The following is a 5,041-nucleotide window of genomic DNA, read 5'->3' as shown; positions in this document are numbered from 1 at the left end:
TGGGTCTGCTACGAATTTTTGACGGGAAAATGGGTACGCGCCTGAACTTTTCTGTGCGTGGGTTTGACAGTGGAAAAATCTGAGAGAATGGGTCTCTCTGTAGTTTTCACTTATTGCTATCATCTATCTACAAAATATTTTATTTCATCAGCTGAAAAAAATTCATCCCCACTTTGATTGTCCAGAGATGAAAGATGTTTTATTCCTAATGTGTTTCCTCTTTCGGGTGATTTTTGTAATGATGCACCGCTGCTGCTTGAGCCAGTATGTACATGCGCTCCCTGGCAGTTTCTTTGGATCTGGTACAAAAATACATCCAGCAGGTCAGGCAGCAATAACTGCTATTATCCACTGTTTATACTGTAAGCAGCTGTGTTGCCATTAGTCATGAACTTGCAAGTCTAATTTAATTAAACCACAGCGCAGCAGTTTTTGGCTCAGCCAAAAGCGAAGGTTCGGATTCAAACACTAATCAGAGTGCAACATGATGGGTTGAATTTCATGTGACAAAGAAGGTTGTGTTATGTTGTTATAACTTTGGTTGGCCATGTACAACATTCAAAGAATCTGTGCCAATTTTTGCTGCAGGATTATCAAAGCAAGAATGAAGCCAGCACAATGTCATGAAATGATGTATCCATTGCACGAAGAAAACACAGGAAAGGTGCACAATTAGTTACCTGATAACATCTAAGAACCCAAATAATATGTATACAGGTTGATCGTCTTATTAACATTTGTGAATCAGAACACATAATAAGAATATCCCAAGCTGAGGCCTTTGTTCTGGTATTGCACATGAGTGAAGACAGGCGAAGAATTTCCAGGGTGTTTAAGTTAAGAGCTTAGAAACAAATCAGAAGACCAAGAGATACTAAAGAGTTACAAGGCCTTTGTTATCGATGTGGGACTCTTTTTTAAAAGGATTAGACTTCTATGATGAAAAGGTCTTGAATGATTGATCCATTGAGGTAAGAATATCTTTATCTCCGATTACCTCATGGCAATTTCAAATAGTGGCTGCTAGAGTTTTGTTGAGGGAGCAAGTGATTCGGGAAAAGGGCTCGCTACTACAAGAATTTGGTTTTGTGGGTGGGGGAGTCATCTTGCATAAACACTTGACCCTTTGAAGAGCAACTTTTTTTGGCAGGAACCAGGAAGATTTACCTGTTAAGGTTTAAGATGCACCAAGGAGGCATATCCAAACTTCAAGAAATATCGTGTGTACTATAATCTTGTATGATGATACAAATCCATCAGCTGATTGACAAGCTCGAGCTCGTTCACCGCACTGTACTATCGCCAGTACCAGTCCCAGATTCCATACGAGCAGATCCAATAGTTTCATCCATGAAAATGTTTGAAGGCCCGTGTTCCCTGTGAAGGAGCAAAAACACACAGCAAACATAATTATAGGATATAGCCAAGCCCCGGGCTAGTATTTACATACAGATTGCAGTGAGAATACTACAAGCGATTCGAAGGTTAGATTCACTAGACACAATATCTGACTGTCATTTTAATATTATAATGTCAACCCAAATATGAAGTACCTTGACTAGAACTCTCACTAATGATTCTAGAGCATTCTCCGATGAATTTCTGAACAAATTCAGAACCAGAATGCATTAACCACATACTACTAAATGATTTATCAAGAAATAATGAAAAATAGTGAATCCATTTAATCAAGAAAATAAAACTAAAGAAAAATAATCACTTCGTTTCGACTAGGCCGGTTGCTCAGTGTTATGAAGTAACTATTTTTATCCAAGACATGGTTCCCTAAGTTGAGGAACACAGATCAGCTGAAACCCTATCATCAGTAGACCACATTCGAGGAATAAAAATTTTAAACTTAGGCATCGTATTAGGAGTTGTACTGAAATGTATATAAACCTTGGAAGATACAAAATGAAAAAATTAAATAGGAGATTGATGCCACTAAGGATAATTCTGAGCAATTAAACATTCAGACGAACTAAACACACTCATCAAACCTACATCTTGTTTTTTGGTTTTTGATTTGTGTTTTAAGGGCAATTATAATGGAAACACTATGAAGAGAACCGTAATGAAGACAAGGTTTTAATATCCAGAGGTCTGATTCTGCAGTAGACCTAGGCATATAGCAAATAGCAGAACACAATTAAGCCAGTATATGATAATATGAAAATTTTCCTACTCAAAAAACATAGCTGGAACCACGAAGGGACAATTAACAACAAAGATATTTACTTATTTGAAATTCAATACTCCCCACTGAAGAGCAGTGAGAATATGAATATCATGTACCCACCTACTATAATAAATCATGTTTGTCTCTAAGGCCCATTTTGTGCAAATAAATCTGGAATGTACGTCATTCATATTCCTGAAATTATGGAAGGAACCTAGGTAAAGTATTCTCAAGTACCCCTCAAATGAGCAAGTTCCTTGATGAAGCTAATCTTACATTACTCAATTCTGAATCGTATAACTAGTGTGATCCATTAACACTGAAGCAACAAGACTAGACATGCATGAGATGCAAAATCCTAAGAATTTATGCAGGTTTGCCTTATGGAAGAAATATTACCCAAATAAGTACAGCAAACGAAGAACTTCCCTTGTCCAACAAAAACTGAAATGAACTGATACTTTAAGAATGTCCCCTCAAAACTGAGTATTCCTGCAAAGGAATTTAATAAATCAAAAGAGATAATTCCACCTGGTATGCGTTATATACACCAGGAAATAACCAAGGACGATCTAACCCCGGCCAACCAGTTTGAGATTATTCTTGGTCTAACCTATTTTTGAAGTATCATGCTATAAAATAATTGGTAGATCAACAAGAGAAGTAAAAAGAAATCTTAAAACCTACAGAAATAACATAGATTTCATGCGAATGTTCCAGCTCCTGACTACTAGAAGTCGATTAAGACATTAAATCAGTTTAAGCATTTAATGAACTGTATGAAGTAAAAAGTGTTGGAAAATCTGGGTAATAAAGGATGAAAACAAGAAAGAAAAGAATGTTGTATCACTAGAGCTTCAAGGCCTTGCGATTCTTTTCAGCAATTATTTCGACCCTTCCCAATAAATTGGCGAGTACAATCGGTCAGCGAAATATTGCTGTCAGCATACAATGAAGCCCTAACAATGTTGTCTAATTCAAAGGTTGTACTCCCTTGACCCAACCAAGAACACACTGTATTTGTTTCTGAAGATGCTTAGAGAGAAAGAGTTTTTGATGATTTTATGATTGAAATGGGAGAAAGCCTTCGCTATTTAAAGAGGTAGTCATGCCTTTTCATGATGTCTTTCCATCACGAACAGACGCTTTCAACGGGAATCCATTAATGGTGTCTCTTGAAGAAACCCTATGCGAACAGACATGTTTTGTGGAAATTTCTGGAAAATCGAATAGGTTTTCAAATTTATTAACCGAAAAAATTTCCACCCCAGACAGCGGCAAACAATATTGAAAATATCCAACAAAAAGGCAGTTTCACAAAATCATGCCCAATTATCGTGACCAAAACTGAACGTGATGATAATATCAAACGGAATATAAATTGTGTAAAGTTACAAACCCATTTCAGAAGGTTATCAATTTTATTTGGTATGGTTAGGAATCTTTGGATCTGTAAAATCAATCAAAAGGAAACAATAATGTGCCATAGTGCCATAATCGACTGCAAATGTAATGACATCAAAAGGTTCATACGTTGGAATTTCAACTCCATAATCACCACAATTAGAAGTTAAACATGGTAGAAAAATATCCTTATCCTTGAATCAGACTTCCACCTAGTATTAACATGTTCTACAGATCACCGAATCAGAACCATACCAAGCATAACATGATGCTGACCATAGAATAATCAGATTAACTGTAGGCTAACAGCTATAATGCTTAGCAAGTTAGTGATAACAAGGTTTGGCCATCTTACCGTGATACGCAATGTGAAAGTGGTGTCGTCTCTGTAGTTCAATTCCTTTTCAGAGCTCTCTACTTCTTGAAAATTTTACTTGTTAATCCCCTCCATTCAACACCAAGATCAACGGCAACACCTCATCTGTTCATTACCCAAACTCTGCAACATGACAGTTCTTAGGTGATTTCTCTGTGATTTCGACTCCAAATGAAATCTATTCTTTCAGAAATTGAAGTTGGAGGCCGAATGAAGCTTAGGGTAAAGAATTGAGTTCTAACTGCTCGATAGAAATTAGGTTCGACCTAAATTTATCTGATTGGCTTCTATTTATGGTACAGAGAGTGAAAGATGCGTCTGCCCCAGAGACTTGTGTCCTTGCTAGTAAACTTAAGAGGCATCCTTCAGCATGATTTATAAGGGGATACCACTATTAGTGGGGGTGATACCAATTGAGCGATCCGACAGTCAGGATCTGTTATCACTTGTTTGTCCTGTATGGAATGGTATCACCCCCAAATAATATTGGTATCCCTCTTTATAAATCGTGAGCCTTCAGCAGCAAATGATCTCCTCCCAATAATTTTGAAACTGGAGAGGCAGCCTTGAACATTAAGTGCGATGTCGCTAGTGATTCTTTATCAAACCCAAGTGAATGCCCCTTATGTGAACTATTGCTGCCTTACAGACTTGTGTCCCTGCTGCTACAAAGGTTGTCGAGTAATGCTTTGAGTCCCTATTTTTGATTTGCCTTCATGCCACATGACTCCAAGATTCCTACAAAATTCTATACAAACATAATATACAAAAGTCGAAGAAAAATAGACAAGAAAAGCATAAGCTGATGGTATTCAAATAAGGTGTTCCAAAGATTTATCACATACGGGGCTTTTTTTCTCTTCTCTCCTTCCTCTCTCCTAAAAGAAAAAAAAAACTTAGAACTTCCCCCTTTTTCTTGCTCAGATCTAGTCCTTTGGGCTAGATCTGAGCAAGGATTTTTAAGTTTTTATGAATGAGAATAATTTAATTTGTGTTTTTAGATTTTATTTTTGTTGTTTTTGGTATCTATGGACACATTTCTTCGCTATTTGGGAGATTTTCTCTTCTCCTTTTGGACGATT

The 5,041-nt window shown here is 36.9% G+C and overlaps 1 long non-coding RNA gene across 1 annotated transcript; it reads right to left on the bottom strand.

Moving 5' to 3' along the window:
• Nucleotides 1-627: 627 nt before the first annotated feature.
• Nucleotides 628-4,199, bottom strand: LOC113334236. Its single transcript, XR_003352670.1, has 3 exons — nucleotides 3,939-4,199; nucleotides 2,579-2,671; nucleotides 628-1,377 (listed from the first exon to the last, which is right to left on the bottom strand). It is a non-coding gene; the product is annotated as an uncharacterized LOC113334236 (long non-coding RNA).
• Between the last annotated feature and the right edge of the window lie 842 nt (nucleotides 4,200-5,041).

The sequence above is a fragment of the Papaver somniferum genome, unplaced genomic scaffold, assembly GCF_003573695.1.
Source record: "Papaver somniferum cultivar HN1 unplaced genomic scaffold, ASM357369v1 unplaced-scaffold_135, whole genome shotgun sequence".
Taxonomy (NCBI): domain Eukaryota; kingdom Viridiplantae; phylum Streptophyta; class Magnoliopsida; order Ranunculales; family Papaveraceae; genus Papaver; species Papaver somniferum.
Note: the sequence above shows the minus strand (reverse complement) of the source record. Positions and strands in the feature narration are given on the sequence as shown.